The sequence below is a fragment of the Antedon bifida genome, chromosome 6 (genome assembly GCF_963402885.1).
Source record: "Antedon bifida chromosome 6, ecAntBifi1.1, whole genome shotgun sequence".
Taxonomy (NCBI): domain Eukaryota; kingdom Metazoa; phylum Echinodermata; class Crinoidea; order Comatulida; family Antedonidae; genus Antedon; species Antedon bifida.
Window position 1 is genome coordinate 3,633,483 of NC_136231.1, and position 22,862 is coordinate 3,656,344.

The 22,862-nt window shown below is 29.7% G+C and overlaps 1 long non-coding RNA gene across 1 annotated transcript in view; it reads right to left on the reverse strand.

Annotated features, from left to right (window-relative positions):
* LOC144844740 (uncharacterized) overlaps positions 1 to 18,663 on the reverse strand; it is a 62,710-nt gene extending 44,047 nt beyond the window's left edge. The window contains exon 1 of the long non-coding RNA XR_013612462.1: positions 18,611 to 18,663. This is a non-coding gene — a long non-coding RNA (uncharacterized LOC144844740). The remainder of the gene's footprint in view (positions 1 to 18,610) is intronic.
* Between the last annotated feature and the right edge of the window lie 4,199 nt (positions 18,664 to 22,862).

Genomic DNA, 22,862 nt, shown 5'->3' on the forward strand with positions numbered 1-22,862 from the left:
CCAAATTTCGCCATAATAGGATTGATACATAGAAAAATACACTATATTGTATATTGGTGCATTTATTCCCTTTTTTTTTTCTAAATGTTTAAAGACTATTTTAAAAGCAATAAATGATTTGTCAATCCAGAGAGTAAGATAATGTTATTGTGTTATTATGCACTGCAGTGTTTGATGTACAAGACTTCATCAACGCACTTAGCATCAAGCTTGTATGCTTTTAACTTCAAAGGTGTACAGCATACTTGTTCGTTCATTTGCTGAAGCAGGTGTCCTAACAAGACATCCACTTGAGAAATGTACAAATCGAGAATCAGAAACGCTATGAACGACGTAAAATATCTCACACTTTGACGTGTTATCTCGGAATAGAATAGAATCTATTATAAATCGATGATGATGATGATTTTTCTTTATACCGTGTGATAAATCACGCTAAACCTGACACTTTGTATTATACTTTATCTTGTGAATTTCTTTTTTCCTAATTTGAAATTGCAATCAATTTTATGAATATGAATTATTCTAAATATTTCTCATTGTTTATTTATTGTAAATTAGAATATTTTAATATTTTGGTTTGTGTGTGTGAATTCATCAAGAGATTTTGGTATTCGGATTTAATGTTATTTTCCTTTTTTGTTTGTTAAACCATGGAGTAATAGTAAACATATTTGTTGAATAAGTATTTTAGTATGTTAAATATCTGAGAGAATTGTAGGATACATTTCTTGTTGTATAGAATTCAACTATATAATCAGGTATGACTTCCAACAAAATCCTGTTGCTAATTTTTGTTTCCATGCCTGTTCATAGTAACATACTATATCCTATCCTAACAGGCAACTAAGAAATGTGTCCTGGTTTAGGACTGTTAGAGGAGGACGACGAATATCCTGTGTTCGCTAGAGCGTAAAATCATATACAGTCAACATAGCCGTTTTATTAGTTACGCACCCTTGCGCGAAGACCGGCAGTATATCTCTCTCTCCCCTGTCTCAACATAAAAACATCATGATCATATACACAACAGATTCTTTCAATGCGATTTAGTTTGCATTTAAAGATGGTCAAAGTTCTTTGAAATAACATTTTAAAGTGAATCCTTGTCATTTGATTGCTTGATTACATATCAAGTGATGTGCTAATTGGATACACCATGGGGGTACAGTATATTGCATATTCAGGATTTTTGCAAAAACTTGTTAATATTTTGTGCAACGTGGAGGCTTTGAAAACAACCTGTGGTTTTTGCTCTACACCATGGCTAAATTCTGAGCCTGATAGTTTTTTTTTTATGGGCCATGGAGCCTTTGACATTCATAGGTTTGTTATAAAACAAATAATGAATGTTTATGAGTTGAAAGGATAGAATATTTGGATGAGTTGAAAGACTGATGGGTGAGATTTAAATCGAGCAAGAGTATACAGTAAAACAACTCTGAACACCAAAATAAAAACACCTTGAAAAAGACTTTGAGCAAATTTCATTAAAATATGTTTGAACAACACAAAAACATACAACATTGATGAGTTTAGAAACACGTTCTACCAAATGGAAGCTACAAATTCTACATTCAGCCATTATAGAACTGGCTTATGTTTCGTAATGTTCTGAATTCTTTTCTGTTATCCAAATTTATTTCTGAAATGTAGACTCGCCCGCACTTTCAGCCCAATGGTTCCAAGTTTTAGAGTGTTTAATGTATACACGATCATTACCGACAAATTTTATAACAGTACTGACAAATATTACAATGATGTTTTGGGAAACTTTGAATTTTGCTTCTTTCTGTAACAGATGTTTGTTTTCATTTTACTGTCTACTGTTAGTTATATTTCATTATATATTATTTATATATTGGTACACATATAAAAATCTTATTAACAAGAAAAAACAAACAATATATAGGTACTAAACCAAACATTAACACTAATATTAATAAATTTTTTTTATAATAAGTGTTTACCAGCTAAATGTATATCAGTCTTTTATAACAAAAACAAGCTTTTAATGATACGATAAACTTGTCGAAAATATCACAAGGTATCATACGCCAGAATTGAACACACGTTGATGTGAACGAGATGCGATTTATATCATTCACGAAACATTACTAATCAGACTTTCAAACCAACGTGTGAAATCACTTGGAATTATTACGCTGTTTTGCGTCGTCGTCGTATCACTGCAACATTAACCATTCCCATCACACTATTTATTATTAACTACTGGCGAGTTTCAATAAATCAAATGTATTAGAAGCGGATTGATTGGGAAATACTAGACCTGCGTTTATCTAACTGTCTAAATACAGGCAAGATACATAATCTTACGTGCAAAATGTTCTAATATGTTCTAAGTATAATTATTGTTATCATTAATCTTTAATGTTTAAGATAATTACAGGTATGATACCTAAATAACAAATGATAATGATGTACAATTTATTTGTTTTGAGATGATTATTATGACTAAATCTCTGTCTACACTATCAAACTAGTTTGATAAAAAAAGAGTGATGTGCCCAAATATGGTAGTGATATGACATCATCATGTCCATATATGGGCACATCACATTTTTGTCACAAAGTTTGATAGTGTAGACAAAGCATAAGTTAAATCTTTAAAGCTCTATTTACACATTTACAGTTTGACAAAAAAGAGTGAGTGCCCAAATATGGTAGTGATATAACGTCATCGTGTCTATATATGAGCAGATCAAATTTTTTTTCACATAAAGTTTGATAGTGTAGACAGAGCTTAAAACTTTGATATAATGATGATTGTTATAATGATAACAATGATTTGTGATTTTAAAAACAGTAGCGAGGGGTTACATGGACCTAGAAAACGCCCTCTACATACACATATAGATTACGATGGGACAAATCTTAAAGTACAGCTTATTCAAATAGGGGAAAAATACAGATTTAATTATATTTCCTTTATATATCTTTGAATTCTATGATGTAAAAATAATCCTAATGTAAAAGAAAATTGGAAGAACTTTTAATTTAGGTTGTTTACTATTTTCTAGATATTTGGCTACATTTTTACAAATGTATACAAATTGTATATTAAACTTTTGATTAATTTAGGTGAACAGAATTATTAAACTAAATACATAAATATAGATAATATTAATATTTACAAACGTCTGAAGAAAGTTTAAACATGTGCATGACTAAATTCTACTTGTTTTGAAAGAGTGAAATATGCAATCTCTCTCTTCCCTGGTATTTATGATTTTTTGAAATATATTAATACGAAATAAATAAATATGTATAAAAATTATGTAAATATATAAGGTATATTTTTATTTATTACATGTGATATTAATTTCAAATGCATATTTTCATAAGCCTTAATAATCTTAAATATTGATCTTGAATTTAAAACCCATCATTGTCTAGACATTTTATCAGCACAAATTATGAAATGACATCTTAGATTTATTAATTTTTTTAAATCTAAAATTATATATATAACTGAATAAAATGTATAGCTTATTTTAATCTTTTACGAAGATTAAATTATACAACATTTTAGTAGGTTAAACTTGGTAAATTATTCAACAGAAAGGAAATAATGGTAGAAACGGAATATTTAAAAATAATATTGTACATGATTTACCATACAAATCCAGGTTAAAATGATCATATAACAATAATTATGTTTTTACAATCGTATAATATACTATACAAATAATGAATATTTATGATAAATGAAGAAATATTGACTGTTGCATTCAATGAGTCAAAGCTGATGGGAATGATACACTTACTTTATGAAATAATGATAATAATGACGATGATTAAACAATGATGATCTTTTATTGTAATTATTAGTCATGAATATAATGATCATAATTCAATATTCATAGTAAGAATATGATACAAATGAATATTCATAGTATAATAATTAATACTCAATGTATGAATGATGATTGAAATATATAGACCTATTTGTGTGATTATAATTAATATTCATAGTATGAATGATATAATATAGTATATAAATAATTCTGATACATTTATGAATAATGATCATAATCAATATTCATCTGATAAATGATTATAATAATAATTAATATTCATACTATGAATAATGATCACAATAAATATTCATATAAATAATGATCATAATCAATATTCATCTGATAAATGATCATAATAATTAATATTCATACTATGAATAATGATCACAATAAATATTCATATTATAAATAATGATCATAATAATCAATATCCATCTGATAAATGATCATAATAATTAAGATTCATAGTATGAATACAGCTTAAAACATCGAATGTCTCAGATAATTTTCCATCCATCATTTCACTGTTCACATAAAAAAATGTAATATAAATTACAATTCTATTTTCCTTAATGTATAAGAGCATTCAACAAATTCCACTCAGAATTAATAATCATCAACATCACTACAGTAAATTGTATGCACATTAACCGTTGAATTCCGATCTTTTCCTTCAATTTTCTGTCAAGATTCTATTTTTGTTCATGAAAACACTCGCACACGGTAATCAACATATGTTTAACACGGCATCTATTTTGATTTTTGTACGCTTTGAAATACGTAAATGATCGTAAAGAGGTCAAAATAGACTCCCATTATGGACATTGTAAACAATTTGACTTTAAATTTGGCCATGAACTATAACTACTATATAGATTTATTATTTTCTGTTTTCTCGTATCTTAAAGGGGAAGGGGTTTTGACATTCTTTAGATGACAAAAACGCATTTATCTTTAGGTTTTTAGGAGATGGGGGTTAGTCACAGTGCTTAAATCCCTAGTAATACAAGATGTAGATTTATGGTAAAAGCTGTATAAAAAAAAAAAACAAAGGCACTTAGAGAAAGAGATTGAAAACCAACACTTTTGAATGAAAGTAATTGTTCAAATGCTTTCTTGTATTCCTTCTAGTATTAGACTTGTAAAATCTTAAGACTTGTATACATATGTATGTACATATTTGAGTCATTGTTTGGATCTGAAAAAATTCAACACTTCAATTTTTATCTTGTCATTAGGTCTAAATTTAAAACAAAGCATGCACTGCATATATATTTTAAATTAAGCTTGTACTTATTGTTTGAATAATCAACTAGTTATTAATAACTGTAATATGAAAATATTTACTTATAGTATTAAATAGTATATCTGGAATGTCAGTCTAATAATCATGATAAAATTAGTAACTCAGCTTAAAAACACCTATCTCTGCAATTGGTGACGTTTAGTAAAAAATGCATTACTTAAAAATAAAACATTAAACCATTATTATAAACCATAGATTATTAGTATCAACATAATTTTTCTCATTTTTTAAATGCAGTTTGAGACCGTAAAAATTAGATTGAAAAAATGTAGGGTTATGTCTTTAGGCAAAATACATTGCTAAACTCTCCTACAATTAAAATGATTATTATAAATTATATTTATTTTAATTTAATTTTTATTGTTACATGTTTATGTCTTGTCATGATGTATTTCTGTGAGGGTCCCTATGATCAGCTTCAGCTGGATGGACCACCCTCATAAAATATTGTTGAAATAAATAAAAAATAAATCATCGCGGCCATAATCAGAAATACAGAAAGTAATTTGAGTTAATTTTATGACATTAAACATATACATACCAATATATATGAAGTACCATAGAACTAAATTCAATCTAATAGGTCTCCTGCAACAAGACCTTTAATTCTCTTTGGATAAATAAAGAGTGTAATATCCAACAACCTAACATTTTGCGGAGACAGTTTGTGTACGACAGTAGGATGTACGAAGAAATGATAATTTCCCTCAGGATTCTGAATTAATGAGAAACCTAAGAACACAGCAGCTGAGACGGAATTCAGCTTAGATTTGAACCTACTTACCACGCATGAAAGAAAGGCACTCAACCAATACATCATAAATCAAGGTAAATTCATAATTGTGTTATCTATTCGCATTATTTTCAATATAGAGCAAATATGGAATGGATGTTTTCAACTAGATTACGAAGCAGAAACATAAAAAAATCAACAGTCTTCCTTTTATTCTAACGATAACCTTTAAAATGAGGCAACTAGGAGCTATTAAAATAAACTTAATTACATTTGATGATAAAATTCATCTTAACGAATGCAATAAAATAAAAATACACACGGACTATTTAAAGTACAGCATATTTATTCTAAATGTAAATTTTATTTGCTTTATGTCTGTAACCATGGTTAAAAAATCCAAAGATAATATATTTATTATAATTTAGTAATTATTTATGATATATTCAAATTTGACAAATAAAGTTTCTATTGGCCCATTAAATTAGGTTGACTCCAAATGAAATAGCTTACCCCCTCTATCTAGAAAGGCAAGTTCAATATAAGTTCACTTGTACAGTTTTGGTTTTACATACTGGCCTCCTGTATCATATTTTCCAAAACATTCAGCAATGTATATCTCTCCATAAAAGCATCTTACTTTGCAAACATTAAATTAAGTATTACCGTAGTATGGTCTGAGATAAAGTGAAAGAACCTGTAAAAACTTTATGCTAAATGTGCATTCAGACTTATTTACAGTATGGTACTCCAAGTAAACTACAGTATGAAAGCATTTAACCTTTCAATCTAATTCATATACAAAGTTTTGTTTAGATTTTACTTCAGTGGCAATGAGCACTAGCCTACCTTGCTCGTGTACTAGTGTATAGGCCAAGCAACTAATGTGGTCTTTAGCACTAGCCTACCTTACTTGTATACTAGTGTGTAAGGCAAGCAACTAATGCGGTCTTTAATGAGCACTAGCCTACCTTGCTCGTGTACTAGTGTATAGGCCAAGCAACTAATGCGGTCTAGGCCAAGCAACTAATGTGGTCTTTAATGAGCACTAGCCTACCTTGCTCGTATATTATAGTGTATAGGCCAAGCAATTAATGCGGTCTAGGCCAAGCAACTAATGCGGTCTTTAATGAGCACTAGCCTACCTTGCTCGTGTACTAGTGTATAGGCCAAGCAACTAATGCGGTCTAGGCCAAGCAACTAATGTGGTCTTTAATGAGCACTAGCCTACCTTGCTCGTATACTATAGTGTATAGGCCAAGCAACTAATGCGGTCTAGGCCAAGCAACTAATGCGGTCTTTAATGAGCACTAGCCTACCTTGCTCGTGCACTAGTGTATAGGCCAAGCAACTAATGCGGTCTAGGCCAAGCAACTAATGTGGTCTTTAATGAGCACTAGCCTACCTTGCTCGTGCACTAGTGTATAGGCCCAGCAACTAATGCGGTCTTTAATGAGCACTAGCCTACCTTGCTCGTGCACTAGTGTATAGGCCAAGCAACTAATGCGGTCTAGGCCAAGCAACTAATGTGGTCTTTAATGAGCACTAGCCTACCTTGCTCGTATACTATAGTGTATAGGCCAAGCAACTAATGCGGTGTAGGCCAAGCAACTAATGCGGTCTTTAATGAGCACTAGCCTACCTTGCTCGTGCACTAGTGTATAGGCCCAGCAACTAATGCGGTCTTTAATGAGCACTAGCCTACCTTGCTCATATACTAGTGTATAGGCCAAGCAACTAATGCGGTCTAGGCCAAGCAACTAATGCGGTCTTTAATGAGCACTACCCTACCTTGCTCGTATACCAGTGTGTACAGCAAGCAACTAATGCGGTCTTTAATGAGCACACCCTATTTTTTCTTTTATGTTAGTGTATAGGCCAAGCAACAAATGCGGTCTTAATAGGCACTAGCCTACCTTATCTAATTAAAGAAATGCATGAAGATGATCATTTGAAATCAACAGTGGAATAATTATAGAAAATGCGACTGCTGAAGGACAAACACAAGAGTCTCCCCATGGGATGTCATGATGGCTGATTGTCAGAAATACACATTTTTCTAAATCTGGAATTTCTTTCTTTAATGTTTCTTTTACACTTTACAGATGTGTGTATTCATAGTAAATTTGTCATTATTTCATGCATAGACACAGACATATTAAGTGAAAGTTGTGCAATAACTTTCTGGGATTAACAAATCCATCGTTGGCTTCACAATATTTATGGGAATTGATTAATATTTATATTTGTTTTTGTCATATTGTCAATGATAATTGTTTAGCTATCTTTTGTTCTCATTATAATACCAGGTATACCAAAGACCCTTTAATTAAGCGAAGAATAAGATCAGAAAATAGAATTAATTTGTAATGTAATTTGATTCTTTTACCCTCTGGACAAAATCACAGTAGGCCTACTCTAATCCATTGAGCTAGTAGTTAGCACTTGACAAACTTGGGCTACCACAATTAATATTTATCCATTACTCCTCTACTTTAATTATATATACAACTTTAAATTAATTAGCCTATATATCTTGAAACCAGAAATGAATTAATTTAATGATATATAACAGCCTTGAATTGATTAACCTGATTGGTTTACACACAGAAGTTGACAAAGTAACCATAAATCAATATATTTCTCAGCAGAAAAAAAAATGTGTGTGTACGTATTACAATAAACTGCGTACTAGCGTCAATATGTATCATTTATCATTTGTTTTGCATAATAGCTTATATCTACTTAGTGGTGGAAAAATTTGTAAAATGTAATGAGGGGCATTGTTTGGTTATACCCCTAAGCAGAGTGAGTGGTAATATTAGTGGTCATCATAATGTTCTTAATTTGATTTTTAATGTTTAGTCAATAAATTAGAAAACAAAGGATGCTTTTTCAAAAGGTGCTATAATAGCCACTTTCTTCAAATTTTGTTTCTTCAAATGTTAACTTTTGTCAGTGGTCTAAAATGAACCTGAACATCTAGTCTAATTTGAGCTTAGCTGGAGTGGAGTTGAAAGAGTTGTGAGTTACAACCCTGACACTGTGTCAGGATTGAACCCGGGACATTGGGATTAAAAGGCAAGCACCACTAACCTACAGCTCCACACTACTGTTAAAATACACTATAACTAATATTGTTTCATACAGGATTTGAACCAATAAGCCTGGGAGTTGTTAAACACAACAATGCCACTTCAAATCATAATTTATTTAGAATACAGAACTTCATTAATTTTCATGTGTTTTACTTCTAATTGTTCTCAGCTCGTTCAAAGGCTATACATTCTCACCTTTAGCCTACCAAACATTATTAATGTGACAGTGGTCAGATTGAAAACAAACATCAATGCTAAGACTATTAATTCAACTGCAATCATTAAAGATAAGCAAACATTAATGATGTGAACACATTAGTGATGAATGGGGTTATTTGCAAAGCATGTTCTATTTACGTTTATCAGTGTACATGTCCATCTTCACAAATGTACATTTACCAGGAAAATTTATTACACATATTATCGATGCAAATATTAATTTGATTGAGAAAAAACATTATTGGTGTCTAGTTTCTATGATAGGTTTCTGTGTCGTAGTTTCTATCTGTTATAAGCTGACAATAGACTTATTGCAGCCATGCAATACAATTTCACAATTGATAAAATCTGCGAGTGTAAAAGTGCATATGGTAATAAGTACACTTTCTTTTTTAATAATCAATACTGTAATAATTTTAAAAATAAATTTGATTTTTAGTTAGATACAAAAACACTACATTGATTAAAGTAAAGAAAAAGTACAATGCTTTTTCTAAAAATAACTATGTAATCATGTCAAAATTCAAGGTTTATTAAAATGGTTTTATATCTCTAGGCTTTTATTCAGGTGTTAAAAAACACCTTGATATTTTAAGTTAGTTTTACATTTTTATCTGTTTCATTATAATCTAATAAAGTGTCAGGTTGCTCGCAGCATGATTTTTAATTTTAAATAAATAAATACAAATTAAGTCACCTGAGATGAAATATGAACAATTACATAGCAAACATTTATTTCTTAAAATCAACCATACATTCATTTTAAGGCTATTAAATGTATTTATCATAGCATCGTTGTACAAGCACACACTGTATTCTATAACTGTACAGATTTTTTTTTCCATTTAGAAAAATCAAAATGTTCAAAACAACAATAAGGATAATATGACAATTAAGAAGCGAAGTAAGCACCTGAATGCTGTTTATAACAATGCTCAATTCATCCTTGAGGGTGAATATTTTGGATAACAATATGAATTTCAAGCCTTGAGGAATAATTATTTCTACCAGTGTAATTGAATTACTCTTTGTCGATGCGTCAGTATAAATGTTGGTACTCTGCTACATCCAATGTTCGTTATCAGTCCAAGGTTGTCTTATGGTCTTACGGTAGCAATGCTTCAGTGTTGTTATCGCAAAGATCAAAGAGAGAGTTATTTGTTGATGGGACAATGCTAGTCAAAGTAATTGCCTGTCAGGTTAATATCTTTCCACTTAACATATCAAAGGCAAAGGAAACCAGAAATTTATCTTATGTGATATCTTAACATATTAAACGTAGATGCAATGGAAATTTATTAATGTTACTTTTCATTATCGGAAAATGTATATGAAATTCTAATTCTTGAGATTGAACAAGATGGCGCGATGGTAAGAAATCAGAGAGACAAGATCAAGTTGTGTTGTCTTTATTGTGTAATAGGGAAGATGTGTTATATCTTCGTTGTATCTTTGTTGGTCCTGTGCATAAAAACTTAGTATATTATAAAATAGGAAATTACAAATATTTGGAAAAGATTCCGCAATGGAAATGTTGCTGTTTGTGTCTAGAGGATCGTAGCTATGGCTTACAACAAAGGTGTTGTTGCCAGAAGGAGGGAAAGCAACTCTTTGCTTGGATTGGAGAGGGTGTTTCTCACCACTACCGCCCATCAGGCTACAGTCTTAAACAAGATATTTTACTCTCATTGCTACACAGTTTTGTAACACATAGTTTGGTCTCAAACTGTATTAACCAACTATTAAATGTAAAAGCCTTCATTTCATACAACCTTTCTTTATTTCTATTAAAATAAAGGCATTACATTATCAATAATAACAATAAAGTATTAAAACATTAATGAAAATACCAACTTTGAAAAATCTATGTGGCTTATTAACACTGTCGTTGGTAATTGTCTCCCTAATAACCAAACATTACTCATAAAAAGAATGATATATTTGCAAGAAATTAAATCAATATCACTTGTAATTATTCAAATGTGAATATAGAACACCTTAATGTTGATGGGAAAATGATTTACTAAGGTGAGAAATTTGACATTCTGAAGGATTTTGCCCCCAGGACAAAATGTCTTAAGGAAATGGGAACATGACTATTATGAATTATGCTTTTACTGATTTAAACCAGGTAAGATGAAGTGTGTGAGTCACAAAGTACTATGACAAGGATTAAATAAGCATAATAATAATATTACATTATATGTACTAATGAAAAAATAGTAAACCATTGGGTTAGTTGATGACAAGTACATGACTCACACATTAGTTTGGCTAGAATTAGATAAAGCAATAATCTTAATCTTAAAATTGCTACACCGCAATCCGTTTACTGGTTCTTTGACAATCATCTTTGAAATCGTTTACGGTTTTATGACTCGCATATACTAAGAAGAAAACTATAAAATAATTTTCTCCTAATCATAGAAACAGGTCTTTTCGTGAAGAAAATTGTAAGGGTCATTTAAGGACCTAGTCCAAATGTTCTCGTTTATTTATTTCCTCTTTTAAAATGTTATTAACAAAGAAACAGTAAAGTAATAGTGAATATTTAATGATATTGTTAATCTGTATCAACTAACTTCTACAAATACATAATACTAGTGACTATAAATGAGTAGGACCAAATTAATTACAATCAATAAACAAATATTTACTATTGGTACAAGTAAATGATTTGTTAGATAAGCAATTACAATTATCATTTATTTGCACTAATAATAAGTGCACTAATACTGTATAAAATAGTGTATTATTGGATCATTAGATGATAAATATATAAGATAATTATAAACCCTGATACATTTTAAATTGTCTTAAGCGCTGTCTACACTATCAAACTAACAACAAAAGTTTGATGTGCCCAAATATGGTACTGATATACTTAAATATGGTAGTGATATGACATCATCATGTCCATATACAGGGCCGTACGCAGATTGCAAAAGATCCACATTTTATAGGGTCTTAAAATAAATCTGTAGTGTATTATACATTATATTATGAAAATGGTCCAAAATATATTAATCCGCACCCACCCAAATAAAATCCTGCGTACGGCCCTGATATATGGGCAACTCACATTTTGTTGTCACATAAAGTTTGAAAGTGTAGACAGAGCTTTAGATGTGTTGTCTTCCATGTATACTTTGCAATTAGGATCAAGCAACATTAGACTGTTAGGGAAAAATAAAAGAGCCAGGTTCTTTAGGCATTTAACATTAGTACATTACTGAGTCATTAGTACATTATACCTCTTGATAAATGACTCAGAGATACAAGGGCCATAGATTGATTCTAAGATTCACAACATAATTGAAATAAAAATAATAACAATCTTAGTAAAGTACATCCCCCCTTGCTAAGTGCACTTTTTAATTATGCTGTCTAATAATAATTAGATGTAAAAACAAAAGTATAGATATGAAATGAAAAAGAAAATATTATGAATATAATATGAATAGAGACTTGTGGCGGTGTATACTCGTAATGGTTGTTATTAATTTTGTTGGTGGCCCAAATTACATCCATCCTAGGGGGAGTTGTTCTGAAGTAGCCACAATAATGTGACAATTTAAACTAACATACATGTTTTTTAAAACAGAATTGGTTCTAGACATTTTTTTCCAAACTATTAACCGGTGGTAATCAAAGGATTGTTGCCAATTAAAGAAGAAATACTTATAACAAATATATTAATTACTAAATAAGATATTTTGATAATTTTCTAATAATTGCAAAACTAGTAAAAACTGTTTATTGATAATATGTTTCACAATCTTTATATGGAAAATGCACTTTTTTTCAACACAGACCTCAACCACTGCATGATAATTATCAATAGATACTTGAAGCTAATGAGGATCTTATAATATCTGAAATTTATGTCGAGATTTGGACATTAAAACGAGTTTGAATTGTTTAATCCTGATAATAGTTCATCATGTTTATTGCAATAACTTGCGGTTCAACTACAAGTCATAAAAAATTGTTTATAGGCAATTTCCTCTGTCTTTTAATAACAGGAAATGATTATCATAATTACTATACTTGCTATTTACACTAAGACACATAGGCTTTCTTTTACATTGTCACAATTCCCAATGGGACATTTATTTCTAGCAATAACCAATTCAAAATAATTTGATTCTATAATGAGACAAATTAAGGCAGCAAACTGGAGAATAGTCTTAATATTATTATGGTAAACAGTACCATAACCTTACAATTAATTTTGTAAATTTAAGTTAATTTTTATTATCATTTAAAATCTTAGTAGATTTAGGTTAAAATATTTGTTTGTTGCTAATCCTATGAATTAGGCTAAACTGTGTATCTAATAATCCTTTACCTATATTGAGACAAAAAAATAATTTATTAGAAATCTAAGCCAGGAATACTACCAAGGGGATTTCACCAAGAATTATTTATAGTAAATTTTAAATCATTTTCAAATACTCATTGTAGTTGAAACTGATAAATAAACAAATTATTTTAGACAGTTTGATCCTTAATAGATTAGGAATTAGTAGAACATTTATTATAGTTCACATTGAATAAAAAAATATTCTAATTCTATCGATAATTATAATTCTATCAATTTTGTCTGATTTTGGCAACAAAAACCAAAATCCAATTAAATCTTATTAGCTACCGATATCATCAAGAGCAACAACAAAAACATCAATGTACATGTTACAATCTTGAAGATTAGGTTGTATTCATTATTTATCGGTTGCTAACATCTTATTCATGGCGTTATACACCAATGTCATATAATATTAGTTTAACAATGAAAAAAAAAACTTTTAATAATGTATTTTAACCTAGATGACAGTTTTGTGTATAAAATGTTATTTTGATTGATTATTTTCAACTCAATTTTATATATCCATGGAACTTGACCTGTTTAACAAATAATTATAATAAATTGTATTTTCTAATCTATCCTTCCCCACAGCCATCCATATTGTTCTGGTTATACCACTTTTGTAATAGGAAAATTAAATGATAATTTATCACATTTGTCTAATAGGCCATTTACTATTATTAGTTGTTGATTCTGCTTCAAGAAAGCTTTAATTTATAAGAACACAATTCCATAAAGCTTAAACTAAAATCCAAACAATGAATTTAAGCAATAAACAAGAGAAATAAATTAATGATGTTCTTTGTGACAACAACGTAGCCCACAGTAAGGTGTTTGTGTGGCTTTGGCTACTATACCTCAATGAATGACTGATTTATTGACAATCAGCACTGACATGACATAACGATTTATTAACAGGTATTGCAATTGTGTTCTTTAATGTATCAGCGCAAACCATAATGTGTGAACAAAAAATAATGCCTGACAGGCTATTGTTGAAAACGATATGGTTGATGATATGCCAGATATACAGGAATATACGCTAGGTTGTAATCATCATTGGCATGGCAACCATGTAACAAACTGACGGTAGTAAAATCAGAGTTTACCAGTTGGAAGTGTGATTTAGAGATTGGAATCATAAAAGCGTGACATCATCAACCTAAGCCCTCTTTTGACAAATCTATCCTGATCTTTGTTTGATTCTCGCACATTTGAAGATCTTTTTACCGATGCATTCAAGCATGAGATAATTTATCTTACTAACTCTATATTATCGCAAATATGTAGGTTTGTTTGCATTTATCAAAGGATTATAAAGGCAACTAGGATTGCAGACATCTTCTAAAATAATATATCGCCACATTGTATCGCATTTACTGTAAGTAAAAATAACACCTTAACATCATATCTCTCATAATACATTGCATATTTAGTAATAAAAACACTTTTGTAACTTAATATTGTTATAAGAAAATAATCACAGAACTTGGTATTAAAGATAACAGCAATTATAGGATACAAAGCAATGTTTAACATAATATCCGTGTAAAATCTTGCTTATAATCACAGTAGTACAATAAGTAGTCTTGGCATATGTCATTGAAAGATTATGATAAAACTGAAACATCAATTTGCCAATCCTACCGTAACAAGTGGTTTCCTTTCTCTCTTCCAAAAATAACTTTTTGGTGCAAATATTCTACAAATGTAGCAGTGGTACATATTAAATACCGCCCTCAACATCAACCAACGAATATCATATTGATATTGAACCTATCATTAAAGAAGACACAGTAATAGTACTGATTAATTCAATTCCTTATTTATATCGAATGAAATAAATGGGTTTAATTGCATATGATTCTTTGAAGAAACTGTAAACAAAACAAACGAATGTACTAAAAGAAAAATATTATTGAATTAAGTCTCTGAAAAGGGAGAAATAAAAACAAAATAAAAAAACAAACAAATCACCAAAGCAATATCATGTAGGCCAATATGCCATCCAATCCATACAAAGTTGTTGTAAAATCATTGGCATTAAAGTTGTTGATATAACATTGATATATAAACACAAAATACAACAAAAATATCTCAACAATTTTCTACTTTCAAAGGCCAACTCGGACAGCGTCGTACGACAGTGCCCGACAAACATCTTGACTCGTCAGTGCTGTCTGAGTTGAATCCTGACGAGATGAGTCGTCTTGAGATAGTCACATGTGTAGTTTTTAGGTCGTCGGGATAAACATGCTCCTGACACAATGACTCGTACGACGCTGTCTTAAAATACAGTGGAACCCCTCTAAGGAGACACCTTGTGAACCCAAAAAAAGTGTTCCTAGTGTGTCCTAAATGAGGGGTGTCCTAAATGAGGGGTGTCCTAAATGAGGGGTGTCCTAAATGAGGGGTGTCCTAAATGAGGGATGTCCTAAATGAGGGGTGTCCTAAATGAGGGGTGTCCTAAATGAGGGGTGTCCTAAATGAGGGGTGTCCTAAATGAGGGGTGTCCTAAATGAGGGGTGTCCTAAATGAGGGGTGTCCTAAATGAGGGGTGTCCTAAATGAGGGGTGTCCTAAATGAGGGGTGTCCTAAATGAGGGGTGTCCTAAATGAGGGGTGTCTCAAAGAAAGGAAAATTTCTACTGTATATCACAATAGTATGGTAGCAAAATATCACCCTGATAAAATAGAAAACTTGTACTACTTTATATAAAAATCAGATAACAGATTATACTTTCAGCCAAATTTATTATCTAAATATAGGTCTACTATTTTGAAAATGTTAAGATATATCATTTAAAGTATTGTACATATTACATATAAATGATTTTGGAATGGAGTCACTCTGTAAAGTTAGAAAGATTTAAGAGAATCACATTTTATAGATGCCATATTATTATTTAGTAGACCAGTATAATTATATTACAAATCATAAAGAAAGCGTGTTGAATTTGTAATTAAAAGATCTAAATTGTCAAATTTATCTTTCATTCTGTCATTTACATATAATTCAATTGATACCCATTTTATTCTATATAATATGAAATACTAGGTAGAATTTAAAAAGTGGCATCCCTATATGGAAAGTAGGCCACCAAACAGGAAGCTGACTTTCTACTAATCCCCTCATTTCATTGGTTTAAAGTTATACACAAGTTGGTTCCATTTTTGATTTAGGGATATTCTATTTCAACAATAAAAATAATCTAATCTAGCTAAATGAAATTAAACAGCTGTTTGATAAGTATAGATTTTGAAGTTTGATCATTGTTTTTTTTTCATATAGAATTGTTTGTCATTACTGTTGTTAACATTTTTAGTATCACCCACTTCTGAAATTGAATTTCTTTTTTTGTTAGCTGATTGCCTGACAACATAAAAAGCAATGATAACATATTTTGGGCATTATTATTACTATAAATAAAAGTAATGTTACAGTATATATTATTTGTTTTTAAAATTTACAAATACTATTGGCAATTACAAAATGTGAGTTTTCTTTAGAAATGCATTATATTTTTGGGCTTGAGGTATGAAGCACATACACACATGATGGTGTATGACCCTATAATAATCATAGGAATTACCATAATGTATTACAATAAAAGTATTGCCACATGAATCACCTTAATATGTATAATCATATATATGACTACACATAAGACAATATATTTTTTACCCTATATGTATAACAAAATAAATGACCTTATGTATGACTCCTAAGTAAGACCACACACATTACCATGACCCTAAAAATAACCACACAAATTACCATATATGTGTGACCATAAATGACCTTATGTATAACAACACAAATATGTGTTCCTATATTTATGATTGTATCTGACCTGAAGTATTACCATATATAACCATCTACGTATGATTGTATGTATGACCAGAGTGACTGTTCTATTCATTGATAGCAATAGGCAACATCAACCCTACTCTACATACATAAGATTTGATACAAATTGGTTTTATCTCGATTCAATCATTATTGTACTTGTGATCATCATTAACAACAAAGGCACTGAGGTAATTAAGATATTTCCTTTCGATAGTTAATATTTATACTAAGATCAATATTTCTTTTCTTCTTCATCAACATTTATTTGTTCCACCTGCAGCATACCACTCCAGGGAGTCTTTGTTGAATATGTAACACCGCAAAGATAGCTTTCTTTGGCCGAATTTTGTCATAATACATATTTAGAAAGACGTTTAATTCGAACAAATGTTATTAAGCATAAAACGTAAATAACCACTTGAGCTTTGTTAACTATGTTACTTTATTTGGATAAATGTTTCCATAACACCCACACCATAGTTTTCTTTGTTTGTTTCCATTTCTTCATAACCAATTTTGGGAGATGTTTAATGAAATTGGATCGGATAATGTGTAAGTGTAAAATGCAACACTTAAAGTCTCTTGCCTATTTTGTCAAACTTGCAGATGTGATGGTATTCAGATAATTAGCAATGTTCGTTACTTATGTTGATGAATGACCATTAGAACATGATACATTGTAGCAACTGTCAGTCATATGTAATTTAGAATGTTATGGAAAAAGCAGCTGAGTGCTCCCTACACTAATCATAATGTGATTGGTTCGAATTTCACTAAGTGGTCTAATTTGATAGGGTGTACCTACGTTTTCACTATAATTATATGTATACAGTAGTTAGTTTTTAATATCAATATTCATACCATTTAATATTATTTTCTACTATAATGAGTAACATGTGTTACTAGTAATAGTGATAATATTTTGATTTTCGGTAAAATATTCAGACCAATTAGAATTGAGAACAAATCTCATGATGCCACGTGTACTTGGATTTTTTTATTTGGAATTGTTTGAGTTTGTAAACATAGCCTAAGTTACGTTATGGTTTATAAGAAAAGTGTCAGAATTTAAGCTCATACCCCTTTACTTAGTAAGCAAGGATGTTGACCAACAAGCTCGTTATTATGACTATGATCAACATTAAATTATAATTAAATTCTATATAAAACTTAGATACTAAACATTGGTTGACTGAAAAAAAAATTACTTACCGAACTGTTCTGAAAGTGCCAATTTCATGCTTTTGTAAGCTTGTAATTATAGCATACATGTATATATCTGTGAAAATACAAGTGAACCAGTTTGAGTTCTCACATTGAGTTGTACAGTAGTTGTCTGCAGGTTTAATATCCGGTTAATTGTTTTTGGTTAATCTATTCTTATTAAAATTTGTACAATATATAATGTTATTATTGCTGTTATTATGTTATTTATCTGCAAATGACATGGCACCATAGGCTCAACATCGGTGTGGGTCTACAGAGGAGCTAATCCAAGTTACAGTTGAATGAGGATTATTAAATATAAATTTACTGAATAAATACATTGTGTATAATAATAATAATAACTTTATTTGAAAATGGAAAACTTGATCACTTAATATAGTATCTTTAAAAAGGCTGTTTCAGTATACAAAACTATTTACAAAAAAAACAACAATTAAAAGAAGTAAAAAGAACGTAACTAAACAATGCAAAAGTTTAAAGGTGTTTAAAAATGCAAAGTTAAAACCATAACAAACAAAACTTAAATTAAATTATTGGCTTATTAATATGATTTGTTTTTTAAAATTCATGTATGTATGTTAACATACTTAACTGCCCTAACCAGGGAGAATTTCTTTTATTGATTTTTAATTCTGCTATGCAAACACCTTTCTTTTATGATAAACCTTTGTATGTGATAAAAGTAGGCAAAATAAACATCAAGAAAGTTTTTTTTCTATCAGAGTATATCATTCATTTTCATCAAATATTAATATTTAACAGGTTTATCTAAACAGTTATCATAAATATTATTTGAAACAATATTTTGCTATGTTTCTTTGTCCTCATTCAATTGATATATTTTAAGTATTGATTTCCATTATTGTAAACATTAATATTCTTTTATTTATGCTATAGAAAGTCATAATACAAATAACCTTGTTGCATTCAACTGTCCTATATTATACCTACATCTATTAAAAGTATATGTAGTAGAATAACCTACGTCTCATAGCCTATTGGGATGAGTTACACATACATAGAACAAGAGCAAGATGTCGCTATGATAAGAAAACACACTATGAGAAAGAGCATTTAGAAAACCAGGTTTGCATTACTGCATATTTAAATTAAAAGAAAAAGAAATTTAAATAAGATAAGAACATGAATTGTATTATGTCCAAAAAAATGATCTGTCATATCCTTCAGATGTAACTACGGGATGGTGTACTGTATGGTATGATCCAGATTGCTGCCTGGGGTGGTGATAGGTGGAGTCCAATAGAAAATATTTTCTAGAATCTCCTTTATCAGTTTTCCACATTTTAAAGAGGATGGAAATGACTTGATCCACCTAAACTGTAAATCCAACAATGGGTATTGTTCCTTGTGTGCAGATTGTCTAAAAGCTCTGTCTACACTATCAAACTTTATATGACAAAACAATGTGATATAGATCTTCTAAATATAACACAAAAAGTATTTTTGTAACATTGCAAAAAGTATTATATATTGAATTTGTATTCTTGTTGAACTACAGCAAACAAACATAGTTTGACTATCATGCAAGGCAGATTGCATTGTGGGCTACATCACAAACTGAACTTCTATACATGAATTAATATTAACTTTTCAAAAAGAACTTGTGGCTATGCAAATTTACTTTCTGATTAAGTCATATTAAATCTGTCATGTGTCCTATCTTAATGTACATATGAGTAAAAAAGTTATCCTAAGGCACAAATTTAGCGATGTAAATGGTTATCCCCTAGTAAAAAATTATTAAGATTCTGAGGTGATATTGCCCTACAGCAAAGCAAGGCTGAATTAAGAGGATTATCCTATAGTGTAGTGTATAATGTGACAAGGATGAAAAAGGTGAAAAATACTACTACAAAAATCATAACATAAGAATTGTCACAAATTCACTTTAAAAAACGGAATAGAGGAGAAGGTAAGCTAGGAAGGGGTTCAGAAGAAGTGGTTAAATCTGAGATGTCTTTAAGTACCATATTAGCTTAACAGATTACAGTTACACAGATTTCTTTAAACTAACCAAGGTGGAATGGGGCTGAGGTTGTGAGTATAATGGACTGCTTTAAAAACATAAGTAAGAAATCTTATCAAACCTTTTAAGGGCCTTATATACACAATATTGAGGACTAAAATTCATTAAATACATTTATTTGATAAATAGCAATTATAAAATATAATGATAAAATGTGATTGAGTTACATTTACTTGACAAGCATGATCTCGGGTCACAACTTTCACAAAAAGTAAATAGGTTCACAATTCTAAGGGTTAAAAATCAATAAAGATTGAAATATATGTACCCATAAAAATACCAATATATAATCAATGTTTAGTTAGACAGCCTTCTCATGACAGGTTACAAATTAAACAATAAACATAATAATATGTACACAATATTGAGTGTCAAAAATCCATAGCAATTTGAATAAATATATTTGAATAAATGGCGATTGTAAAATAATTAATAAAAACAAAGTATAGAGAATGTTTTATTTGACAGGGTTTCGATCACAGGTCACAACTTTTGCAATTAGGTGCACGATTCGAGTGTTAAAAATCAATAATAATTTAAATAAATATAATTTAAAAAGCAACAAAACAATCAATTATCCATGTTTTATTTGGCAACCTTTTCATCATACAGTAGGTCGCAATAATCATAATAAATGGGTACACAATTTAAGGGCTAAAAATCAATAAGCATTTAAATAAAAATAATTAAAATAGCCATTGTAAAATAATCAATAAAACTGGGAAATAGAGTTTTATTTGACAAGTACCATGAATTTTAGCAATAATGGTAATGAACGAGTATACAATCACAACTATTTTAATGAATTCATTTAAATAAAAATAACTATTAAAATGAATCAATGAAAATTTGTTTGAGAGCATTTTGATGACAGATCATAACTTTTGGAATAAACATGATGCCTACATGATCCTATGCATCAGGTGTTATTATTAAATATATTTTATTAAGTTTAAACTGTAAATATTTACATAGTGTAAGGCTTATAAGTTAAGGATTTAAAATTTAAATATACTTAACTAAAAGCCATTAAATTGTCAAAACCATTTTGTATTATAACTTTATTTGAAATTGTTGTTTTCAATTTCAACTTTTGTATTATTTTAATTTATCAAATTGTTTAATAATTATATAATTAAATTTGTATCTATTTGCATATAAACTTTATTCATACAATTTGTTAGTTTCATTTAACCTATTAATATGCATACATTGAACCAAATACTTTTAGTTAAATTTGCATGCAAGATAAGTGAAGACTTAAAAAATTATTTATTTGAAACACCTTTTGAGGGAAGTATGTACAGTACAAATATATAAAATACAAAGAATAAAATGTTAAAAGACAAAGGTCTACAATACTATCAACATCATTAACAAACAAAAAAAGATTTCACACTACCACAAATTTCATGACCAACACAATTATAGTCTAAATTATGATTTTTTAATATTTTTTATTATTCAGATTATCAATTATAGCTTATATATTTGTTTATTTGTGCAACGTAGAATAACAAATAGTTTTTAATCTATTTTGTTGAATGCCCTGTAGGATGGTCTACTAGCTTGCTTCAATTTGCACTGTACATATTTCATTTGGGATGCAGATAGCAGGAAATTAAAAAGAATGTTTGCATCCAGTACAGATGAGAAAATTAAGCTTATTATGAAAGCGCAAGTGGGTACTCGACCTAGAAATACTGAACTTATTTGTCGGTAATTATTGTAAATTACAAAATGAATAAATAAGAAAATGGAAATCACTTGTATAAGTTTGACATTGACCAGGTCATAGGTCAAAGTTCATCTTAAAGGTATAGGAACTGATTTACTTTCGTAATATACATAAAAAGAGATTATTAATTTAGAGCAAAGTGATTCAAAAGAATGACGCAGTTCTTCAATGACATTTAAATGTTTATCGGGCAATGTTCTTGACTATTTACTTACTTTTATGAGTTAGTTGATTCCCATCAACATCAATAACAAGAATAAAAACATTGTTTCTATAGAAAAAACTCAGAAACTTAAGTTTCCACATGTTAGTTATCTAGAAACCAATGCACAAACAGTTTCTTGTCACATGTAGCCGAATTGATGAGTAGGGACACGCTTATGTATGTGTGAATAACATACATACCAAGGGGATAGAAGTTGATACACATTAAAATCACTATGGCAATTGTT